Here is a 12537-nt window from a genome sequence, read left to right on the forward strand (position 1 = left end):
TCGTTGGTGATGGAAATTGGGTAGAATTTGTTTATTTAAGCGGACGTCTACACAAGAACTTGTTTACATTGAAGACCATATTGTAGTCAACTGGAAAGCAGGTCAGCAGAACAGGGTGCTACAAGTGGACAGTTCTAGGAAAAAAAAACTTTGTTTATGGAATTTAAGTTTTGATTTAGTCTCAAATAGAGAGTGGGGGAAACCGTTGATAAAAATAAAAAATTGAAAAAACGTGACATGTGGCCGCAGCCGAGATTGAACTCACTACACGAGTTTGTAGTGTAATTCAAATCTTGTCCGCAGCGGAATACTTGATGCTTCGCCAGGGTTATCAAGGGTATTTTTTTTTTTTTTTATCGTGACGCTATCACTAGATGGGTTGCCTATCACGGCTTAAGAAAGGCCCATCTACCCTCGAGAGAAGGATAGACTGCGCCAGTTTCCCAACCTGATGTTTTACCTCGCGGTTGATAGTGATCGTAGCTGTTTTTGTGAAAGTTTGGCAAGAGGGAGGGACATAGATTGAAGCGCAAACGAATATTTAACGTGAAAATACCGATAGAGCAGAGGCAATTTTTCAAATCGTAAATACAACATCGGCAATCAGTCCTACAGAGTCTGGGCCATTTAAGTGTCTTTTTTTCTGCCTGGCTGAGGTATGCTTCTGTGCAGTTCTAGGAGGTCCACCTTTCCAGGATTTATCTTCTCTCTTTGAGAAGCGATTAATTTATTGCTAATCACCGGAAGCGCCCAACCCGGAAATGCCGACGGGTCTGCTAGAGTGCGCTGTCGCTTGAGCGCTAACTTTTGATCTAGTGTCATATCTTTCTGCGGTGAAATGAAAGTAAATACTAACACTGGCTGCAATCCTTGACCTTTTAACTCAGGAACAAAGTGTAGTATTTGTTCTGATACATGTCACCTTTTCTGTCCTCTGTAAGTGAATGAGAAATCCTTCTAGACTGAGGTAATTTACATTTTTGTTCACATCAAGAGTTCCCCTTTGGGGGAACTAGATTCTCCCAATATTAAAAACATATATTATGTCTGACTTTGCATTCGTGGGGCGGCAAGTAAATGGGGACACTGGCTGTATATCCAGCTGAAGCGTTACGGTCACAGTCACTTATCATTGTACACCTAGCCGTGTTAACAATCTCTATATTAATAAAATTATCAGAAATGTGTGTTTCTCGTCTATACGTAACTTTGATAATTATAAATTGGATTATTGTTGTTGATATTTACTATTAATCGAATATTTATTCAAATAAAAAATAAAATAACGAAAAACTAAAATGAATTTTTAAAATCATATTTCAAAAAAATAATTAGAAACACGATTGTGATTCTGATTTTTTTAGATGAGATTGATAATTTGTATTATTTGCATTATTCCGACTCTCGAGTGTTATTCGCACAACTTTTTTGCCGATGTAACCTTCGACCTTCTTCATGTGTCTCTTGTTAAACTGGGAATCTTTCTGTCAAACTTGGGAATCTCCACGGAATTTCGAACGGAACCCTTGTAATTAAACGTGAATAGAATACTGTCGCTCCGTCAGCCATGACCGGGTAGAAATCTTCATTCGCAATTGTATTCTTGGTATCACCTGCATTGCGGATTGAATTTTCAACCTCCAGAAGAATGTCGCTGACAACTGAATTTCATCCGTTACGCTGACGGAACGAGAGATTGCTACTTCCGTGGATAAAATAAAGGGTTTCGTTCGAAATTCTCTACAGATTCCCAAATTCGACAGAGAGATTCTAGAGTCCGATAAGATACACCTGAAGAAGGTTGGAGGTTACATCAGCCGAAAAGTTGCGCAAATATATTGAACTCACTACATTATTTCTGAGTAACTTTTTTTTTTCCAGAAAGATAAACCCCTGAATTTTATCATATAGAAAACAGAATAATGTAAAACTTTTTCTACTATTTTTAATTAAATTTTAAATGTTAAATTTTCCCAAAAAGTTAACAATTGACATTTTTTGTCTTGCACAAAAAACGTACATAAATATTTAAAAAAAAAAAAAAGAAGGTTTTTGAAATAATTAATTTATTTATTTATTGTCTAACTAAGATTTAGGATGATTTTCTAAGAGAATATGCAAAAATATTATAATATAAGTACCTGGATTTCAAATAATTCCACTTATTCATATATGTAACCAGTTATTTCGCGTCGATCTAGAGTCCAGATCGACACTGTTTACGTTTGCGTTTGATAAGAAGCAAACTATGGAAGACTAAACAGGCCAAAAAAACTTATTTTTCAGTGACGAAAATTTCAATGTATTATTAAGCTGAGGCTGGCCAGTACCAGATGGGTGACCATTTGTACGAGTTTGGTTTTTAATGTGTATGTGTGTGGGGGCCAGGCTCCCCAAAATGGGGGGGGGGGGCAATTTAAAGCAGAATAAAAAAAATTATTTCAGCGCGTTTGGTCCACCGTAGTCGAAAGGCGGCAAACGTTTTCAAACGGGAGCGAAAAAAATGATGCCATTTTTAACACAAAGGGCACAATATTTATCGAATTTTTTTTTTTTTTTTTGGTATCGATTCTTCAAAGCATGCCCTGTTTAATAATGGTCATGCATTATTCGGCTCGCTAAAAAAAATTGTTAATTTATTTATCAAAGATTTTAAAATGGCTTTTTTCGTATAAATATTAAAAAAAATTTTTTTTTGTTTTGCTTAACTTAAATTAATTATTTTACTTAACATATTCACCGAATTTCACACTTCAAAACTCAAAAGCGGGATAATTAAACACAATCGAAGTTCTGATATTCAGACGTCAAAATAAGGTATGCAAACAATTTTTTTTTCTTTTTAATCTATAATTCTGTCCCTTACAACAACACAATATGTTGTGTTCAGTTTCAGATGATTATTTTAAGCATATTTGTTCCCACTTCAAAACAGGGGGGGGGGTTGTAAGCAAAAAAAATATATATATAAATATCGTTTATGAAAAATAAGTACACCGTTATAAAGTTCATTCTTCTCTTAATAATCGCTGAAAATTTTGTATTGATCAGATAATTACCTGATTTTTTGGTAGATTTTTAAAGACGGTCCGTCAAAAAGTACTGACCTGCCCCCCCAGTTTTGGCGGTGCCTATAATAAAATTATCAGAAATGTGTGTTTCTCGTCTATACGTAACTTTGATAATTATAAATTGGATTATTGTTGTTGATATTTACTATTAATCGAATATTTATTCAAATAAAAAATAAAATAACGAAAAACTAAAATGAATTTTTAAAATCATATTTCAAAAAAATAATTAGAAACACGATTGTGATTCTGATTTTTTTAGATGAGATTGATAATTTGTATTATTTGCATTATTCCGACTCTCGAGTGTTATTCGCACAACTTTTTTGCCGATGTAACCTTCGACCTTCTTCATGTGTCTCTTGTTAAACTGGGATTCTTTCTGTCAAACTCGGGGACCTCCACGGAATTTCGAACGGAACCCTTGTAATTAAACGTGAATAGAATACTGTCGCTCCGTCAGCCATGACCGGGTAGAAATCTTCATTCGCAATTGTATTCTTGGTATCACCTGCATTGCGGATTGAATTTTCAACCTCCAGAAGAATGTCGCTGACAACTGAATTTCATCCGTTACGCTGACGGAACGAGAGATTGCTACTTCCGTGGATTAAATAAAGGGTTTCGTTCGAAATTCTCTACAGATTCCCAAATTCGACAGAGAGATTCTAGAGTCCGATAAGATACACCTGAAGAAGGTTGGAGGTTACATCAGCCGAAAAGTTGCGCAAATAAAACAGTAGTCCAAATAATCTCAATAATGCAAATATTTTTTCTCAGCCAGCAATAAGTGTTAGATGGATAGATTCCGGCTCATAAAACAGCAATTCTTCCGCCTTTTTCAGAAACATCGCTCATGGAATGTGAGAACTAAAGGACAACATAATGAAAGAGCGAATAACGAGGTTGTTGAAAGTAAACGTCTATTTTTTATTCTTCTAAAATTAAGTTTATAACTTTTTGCTGTTCCGGGTATTCATTTTGTGGAGAAAGCATCTAATCATATTCACATAGTTTTCGTCAGTACTAGGATTTATACTGGAGTCTCTGGCTATACAATCAGGAAGTTGCCTCAAATATCATCAGGGCATCACTAGACCACTGCACGATTGTGGAAAATTGTCGAAACGGAGGAAAGTAATTCAAATGATAAGCAACAATGAAAAATGTTTTTTTCGGTAGGAATTGATTTTTCTGATTTTGTGTTTTTCTCGACTCATATAAGCGTACCAGGTATTAAGAATGGCAAACACAGAAAGGTCTCCAAGGAGAACAGTGCGAAAAAGATAAATGAGGTTCATGGTCATGCCTACAGAAAAAGCGGAATAGAGCAGATTAGTTTGACGGGGAGGATCGTGAGTAGAAAAAGCAGAGGACGACAGCGGGAACAAACGTTGACAGTTTGAACACCTGGGCAACATCAAAAATGAGCAACAATGAATTCATGAATGCATCGAGGGAGAGAGATAGATGGAGAGCCATAGCTGCCAATGCCTGTACCAGACGGGACACCATTTGAAAAAAATGAATAAGCGTTCTTACGAGGGGCGTGCAATAAATAATGCCCCTGACCCACTTCCAGTTGTCTGATCTAGCTGAAATTTTGCATGTGCAATAATCTGTATCTCTACGGGTTATGTGGCAAATTACAGCTCTGAACTAATTGTGGTTTCTTTTTTACAGGTGTTTGAACTGAGTCAGGTTTTAAATGGAACCTGTTGAATGTCGAGCAGTGATCCGGTTTTTTGTATTTGAAAGGACGCACATCACAGGAGACTTTTGATGAAATGAAAGAAACTTATGGTGATAATGCCCGATCATATGACCTTGTAAAATGCTGGCATCGTAAATTCAAACATGGCCGGAAGTCTGTGGAAACAGCTCCCAGACCTGGTCGTCCCTCCTTCTGCCAATTATGAGGCATCTGTCCGTCAAGTTGAGGCTGCCATTTTGGAAGATCGGCGCATTACTATTCGCCAAATAGCCCAAGATGATTAGTTCAGGGTCTGTGGAAACTATCATTCATGACCATTTGTATATGCATAAGGTGTCTGCCAGATGGATTCCCAGGTTGCTTACACCATTCCAGAAGCGAGAACGCGTCGAGTGCTCGAGGATGAATTTGGAGATATGCCAAGAAGATGAGTCAAAGTTTTTCAAAAGACTGATTACACAGAATGAAACCTGGGTCCATCACTATGATCCAGAGACCAAAGCCTAGTCAATGCAGTGGAAGCACTTGGACTCACCACCTCCAAAGAAGGCAAGAGTGCAGCCCTCCGCTAGCAAGGTCATGCTCACAGTCTTCTGGGACCAGGACGGAGTAGTGATGGCAGATTTCCTGGCAAAGGGGACCACAATTACAGGAGCCTATTATGCTTTAATTTTGAGGAAATTAAGAGAAGCTATCAAAATGAAGAGGCGGGGCAAGATCAGCAAAGGTACCCTCCTCCTGCAGGACAACGCTCCGGTCTACAACTTGCATGTCGCCAGATCAGAAGCACGGGCGTGTGGTTATGAAATCCTCTCCCATCCTCCCTAGTCTCCTGACCTTGCACCCTCTGACTTTCACCTCTTCCCAGCCATGAAGTTGTTTTTGAAAGGAAAGCGTTTCCCAGATGATGCAGCCTTGATTTATGAAGTCACGTCGTGGTTGGAGGACCAACCTGGGATGTTCTACAAAAACGGTCTCCAGAGCTGCATCAAACGATGGGAGAAATGTATAACTCTGGGTGGTTCCTATGTAGAGAAAGACTAATAACTGTGCCAAGTTTCGTTGCTCTACTCTACGGGAAGTGGGAGAGGCATTACTTATTGCATGCCCCTCGTATGTCGGTAAAAAACATCAAGGATTGGTTTAATATTTATTAACGCATTAGTGTCCAACTTTTTTACTTTCATGTATTACCGAAAATCTTTTGTGCATAATAATATTTGATCGTAAATGCGTACTTTCATGTTTAATGGGATAGTTAAATCATTTATAAATTGAAGACATGCAGAAATTAAGCCAATTTTTCGCACTGATGATAAAAGCAAAAAAAAAAAAAGAAAAAAAAACATATTTACATATGCACAATAGACGTACCATCATTTTATCAGGTTGACAAGAAAGTTCTTGCGGTTTTTAACTTTAAGTTTAGATGAGCATATCTTGGCTCAAACAAAAATTTATTGGTCGAAATAAGCACCATCAGAATCAACACACCTTTAACAACGCCAAACAAGTGTCAAGATGCTTAAAAAAGTGGTAGTCGGTAGGTGAGAGGTCTGGAGAGTATAGCGGATAAGGCAATGTTTCGTAGCCCAATTCATTCAACTTGTGCAGGGTCGGCTTAGCAACGTGCGTGGGGTTGGTATTGTAGTGAAGGAGAATTGGGCCTTTTCTGATTACTAATGCTGGCGTTGGTTTCAAAATTTCTAATGCATTTCATCCATTTATTAACAGTACTTCACCGCCGTAATAGTTCCGCATACATTAAAAAAAACTGTAATGGATGAGGCTGGTCACAGACTACCAAACAGTCAGCATGATCTTCTTTTGGTAAAACTCTGGCCTCGGGAAGTATCGTGGAGCTTCGTCAGCGTCTAACCATTAAGCCGAGCGTCGCCGGTAACCCACTTTTCATCACAAATCACAACCCGGTCGAGAAACGGGTCGTCCTTTTTGCGTAAAAAATGGAAGATGACACTTCATAATGATGTTCCCATTGGTTGTCGTTCAATTCGTGATTTTTTTGTCTTTCCAATCTCTCTCAAATGGTTGGAAATTTTCGTATATCTAATTCAGAAGCAAGTTCTCAAATCTACTTATTATTAACATATGCAACCTGCGAACGATGCACGCATGTGCATTCGTGAAACAGTTGACAAACAGATAAAAGCCCGAGGTACCAATTTTTCATTTATGACCTCTTAGAAGCCCTTTTTCAGGATGAAACACGATTAAAAAGTTTTTCACGTGTCTGAATGCTCTATATACCAAATTTCAAGTTTGTAGATCAAAAAATCGTTGAGGTAGAGAATTGTCCTCACACACACACACACACGTTCTCACTTTTATCTATACTCCTATCATTTTTTTTATTTGTGTATTGATATTCATATTAAAAACCTTTTTTTTCTATTTATTAAACAGAAAGACAACTTTGTTATATATGGATCGTTGAATTGCATTTATATGCAAAAAAAAAAAAAAAAAACTAGCTAATTTGCATATTCTTTTAAACATTCATTTTAATTAATTCCCTATTAGTTTTTTTTTCGGTTTTCTTATGAGATGATCAGCTTAGTTAACTATTACGTGTAATTATATTCATGCAGATATTCTACATGATTTATGCTTGCGTAATATTTTCGTAAAAAGGTTATAGTAAACACAAACCTCTTTCTATATCTATATTAATGTATGCGTATATAAATTTGGTTAAAAAAATTGCCTACCAAACTCCTTTGTCAGTTTTTGGTCTACACACATGAAACTTCATATATTGGGTATTCGAACTCATGCGAAACTTTATATTTGAGTTTTAGCCGGGAAAATCGTTGCAAAACTGAAAATTAAAAAAAAAATGAAATTTGCCAGGTGAAGGTCGAACGACGGCATTACAAATATGCATATTTAACGTAATAGCTATTGGTTCATGTTTTAATTTTTAGCCTTGCAGCAAACATATGTTCATAAGTCAAGCATTAACGTCAAAGGAAAAAGTAAATCTTAAGCTAAGCGTTTTGCTTTTGATTCTCGTTGTTGGCGCACGAGTCATTTCTTTTCTTTTTTTTTTAACTTTTTAAATCATTACTATATATTGGGTCCAATAAAATATAATAATAAATACGAAATCTGTATTCAGTAAAATATCATATTCAAGCGTGTTTTACGACCACGCAATGTCGGGCAGCCTGCTAGTAGATATATAAATTTTAAAATTTGTATCGAATTACCAAAATGTTAATGTTTATCTATCTATATGAATAAATGAGACCGACTTTAATTTGCGTTTTTGAGAAATTATGAATGAAATATTTATTATTTTAAATTAATGTTTCAAGTATTACGAGTAGCAAATATTTCGAAGCGATAGCGAGCAGGTAAAGTTAGCTAGTACATATATTAATTTGGGTTGGTTATGACTATATTTTTAATGCATGTTCAGTTCAAACGAGATAAATTGCCACTGGAACGTAAAGAGTTACTATGAAATAGCGACCATACGTACAGGAAAACTAAGCAAGAAATTGAGCCACGAGATGTTTGTTCACATGACACTTCAATTTCTGCGCATATTTGGCACATTTAAGGAATCAGGAAACAATGAGAGATTTCCAAAGTTTAGTAATCCGATGGAAGAACTTTGCAGAAAAAAGCATCCGGGGATCGAGGTGGGGGCTCTACAATGAAGGCATGTGATTTTGCTCCCTTATCAGGTTGGTTGTGTATTTACATCGAAGGAAGGCACAAGTGCTACTAGTTCCTAAAAGCAGATTCCATAAATGTACTCGTAAAACAAGCATATTACGTCGATGGGATGGAGTTAGAACTTGCTTAACAATGCTGGACCTATTAGATTGCGGACTCTTTTTTTTTTTTTTTTTTTTTTTTTTTACCCTGTCCAATATAGAGAGACTAGAGGTTGATGCACTAGTCCACATGTGGCAACAATATTCAATGCACGGGTGTATGGTAGCCTTGTAGAGATATAGGATACTGTCAGCTGCGAGTATTTTTCTAGCGTGATAGGGGGAATCAACATTTTTGCAGCAGCTTTCGCAATGTCTTCTATGTGTTTGTTCAAATTCCTGTTACCTCTGAATGTTCGGCTGAGGAGTTTGAAGTATGAACTCTCAATTAGGTGTTATTATACATGGTAATCGGTGGCTGGAGTGATTCTTTGTAATTGTTGAAGGAAAGAAGCTTTGTCTTAGTAGCATTAAACATTATTTTCCATTTTCTGTCTCTATTCCACAACAGACTCGATGTCATTTTCTAAGCTTTCAGCCATTGTCTAAGATGTGTACTCAATCGTTTTCCCGCATGTCTTGCATGGAATGAGATGTCATCAGCCAATATATCAATTTCAGACTCAATTTCATCAGGGAGGTTGTTTATAAATATCAGAACAAATAGAAGTTTAAGGAGCACATACGCATTAATATCATATTCATTGGATATACAACTATCGAGAGTACGGCATAATAACGTTGACACACCGGTTCTTGCCAGATCACTGAAGTTAAGCAACGTTGAACATGGCCAGTACCAGATGGGTGACCATTTGGGAAGGCTAAGCATTGTATGTACCTTCTGGGAAGGTTGGGCGTGGGGCCAGCACTCTCACCCTGTAAAAAGAACTTCTCGCTACAAAAGCATCTACAAAGTTGTAGATGGCCTATGCCCCTCCAGAGGCTCAAGGCTATGGATGGATAAACAACTATCGAGAACAACCTGGATTTTTCTTTTTTCTACGAAGGACTAATTTATATTAATGCAAACATGAAGAGCTGGCGTTGCCCGGGATCGAATGAGGATCAACGAATGTTTCACACTTCCAATACCTTTATTGTCATCAAAATCTGTGAAATCACCTACTTTTTAAGCAAATCGATTGAGTGTCTGCTCTAGTCGAGGACTCACTGTAGTCCATCGGGAGGCAGCTTCACATGCCTTTCATTAGTGGCTTCGTCCACAATACATTGTAGTCTACATTGCACTGTAGAGAACCTACTGTTGATTTTATAAAATTATTTTTATATATAACGGCTTCAATTAAGGTTTGAAATGCAAAAGACAAGTATCATGGTTCAATTGTGTTCTAAACAGAAACATATGGAACGTGCTCTTGTCTTATCAAAGAACTTACTGTTAATTTTATATCTTGAACCATTCTGTTTGTGTCGTGATACGAGATCTTAGATGAACTTGTGATGTATGGTTGTATAACAGTGTTAAAATTGGTCAGCATCGGGCTTTCTTCTTCAATCAGATTTTTTCGATTATCGATTTTCGATACTTTTCAGGATATTTCGTTACAGAACCTATCTAAGAACATTGGCACACACATAAAGTAGATTTGTGTGATTTTTTTTAATTGGCCCAGCCATTTTGGAGTTCATAGGGAACTAACCCGTACACAGAGAGGCACACATACACATAAAGTGCCTTTTATATATAAGTATAGATAGAGATTATTCCGATAATACCGTGCAATTTAACTTTAATCAGGCCATACCTTGTAATGCTTTAGATATATCATGAGCTATTGCCCTAGCAAAAGAAAAAAAATGATTGAGTAATAGATGAAACTGGTTGTATCCACTCTAAATTTTCACAGTGGACTGAAAAATTAGACATCAGCGTTGCAAATATCCATCAGAAATTGGATATAATATTTACAAGATACCGAACTTGTTATTATTAACTATTAATATCTGTGAAACAAATACAGATATTTCTGAAATATGGTTAATTACCTTTCTGGTTCATGGCGGTTAATGGATTAGTAAATGTATGTTTTAAGACAATCATTTTAAGTAAAGTTCATATCAAATTGCTATTTGTTGGTTCTGACAGATGCTATGAGCAGAGGAAGGTTTTATAAATGTTTTTATGAGGGAAATGTTAACGTCATTTATACGATGAAAACGTGTGTTGGACAGTCATGGAGACCAATCCTAAGCAAAAAAAAAAAAAAAAAAAAAAAAACTAACTGTATTGGACAATAGTTTCTAATCACACTGCATCGCACAATTGGACTCCAACTCGTAAAGATGATACATAATGTTTTCCAATTATAATCTTCTATACTCCAATAAATTGTGTGTTTTTTTTTTTTTTTGTAATATTCATATTAAACACCCTTTTTCTATTTATTTAAAAAGAAAATACAACTTATATATGGATCGTGGAATTGCATTCACTAGCAAAAGATCTGGCTAATTTGCATATTCTTTTAAACATTCATCTTTATTAATTCTCTATTAGTTTTTTTTCGGTTTTCTTACGGAATGATCATCTTTAGTTAATTATTACATGTAATTATATTCATGTAGATATTCTACATGATTTATACTTGCGTAATATTTGCGTAAAAAGGTTATAGTAAGCACAAAACTATATTCATGTATGCGTATATATTTGTTTAAAAAATTTTCGTACCAAACTCCTCTGTCAGTTTTGGTCTACATATATGTAACCTTATATATAGTGTATTCGAAACCATACGAAACTTTATATTTGGGTTTTAGCCCGGGAAAATCGGTTCAAAAGTGTAAAAATAATTTAAAAAATGGAATTTGGCAAGTGAAGGTCGAATGACAGCATTTCGAGTATGCATGCGTAACGTAATAGCTATTGGTTTATCTTTTAACTTTAGCCTTGCAGCAAACATGTCTTCATATATCAGCCATTAATGTCAAAGGAAAAAATAAATCATAAGCTAAACGTTTTGGTTTTGATTCTCGGTAGTCGCGCACGAGTCATTTTTTTTTTTTTTATCTTTTTAAATCATTACTATATCTTTCAATGGAATAATGAGTGAGCACGACTCAAGATTGAAAATGAGTTCGTGCTAAAGATCGCTGCACATGAAGGGTTTTTAATGAGATAGTCAGTGATTGAAGACCCGTATGTGTTGCCAACACAAGATCTTGGAGACTGTTCATGTTCGGGTGATAAGGCCTTCTCTCTGTAAACAGAGTGAATGCCTCTTGGGTTTGAGCGTGATTATTCTCTAGGATCTTCGAGTAGTTTATGTTACGTTGCTTTATTTTAATCGTTACTCCACATTTTTTTTCTCTTTTTCCTCCCACACATAACGTAATGGAACGTAATTTTATTTTAAATTGTTCATATTTTTGAGTCTTCTCTTTAAAAAAAAAATCCCGCAATATAGCTTTGAGAAAGCGAGGGCGAAACCAGTCAGCTGACTTCCCCTTTTTTATTCTCTTCTTCGCCATTTTTACAGTATTTTAAAACGCTTTTAATCATGAATTATAAGTCTTCCCTTTATGATTGCGATATTTTAATTTTGCCCCCTCCAAAGAGTCATGATATATATGTGTGTATGTGTGTGTGTATGTGCGCACGCGCGTGTGTGGTTAAGGGAGAGGGTTTACCTTTAAAACAAGTGTAGAATTTTGTGAAACATTTCCATTTTTTATGGACATTCGGCGTAAACACAAACCTCACGATATTAGTGTACCATCATTGGCTAGACTTCTTCACAAGATCAAGAAAGTGTATTTTGAATCTTGTGTTCAATACAACAGGAGCATCAGATGAAAGTTAAAAAGATTCTTTTTTTTTTTTTTTTTTTGCATTGCATATTCATTGATTGGGCGATCCTGTTTATTAAAAAGGGTGAATGGTGATAACATACGTACGAACATGGCATTATTTTAGCATATTATTATATAGATTAGTGGCAATCAGTAAGTAATGATATGAACTTTAAAAAGAAGCAAAAAT

The 12537-nt window shown here is 35.9% G+C and overlaps 1 protein-coding gene across 2 annotated transcripts in view; it reads left to right on the forward strand.

Annotated features, from left to right (window-relative positions):
• The window catches only part of LOC145279655 (uncharacterized), a 466377-nt gene that overhangs the window by 934 nt on the left and 452906 nt on the right, over nucleotides 1-12537 (forward strand). The window lies entirely within an intron of this gene.

This window comes from Euprymna scolopes, chromosome 7 (assembly GCF_053919585.1).
Source record: "Euprymna scolopes isolate OS-2025 chromosome 7, ASM5391958v1, whole genome shotgun sequence".
NCBI lineage: Eukaryota > Metazoa > Mollusca > Cephalopoda > Sepiida > Sepiolidae > Euprymna > Euprymna scolopes.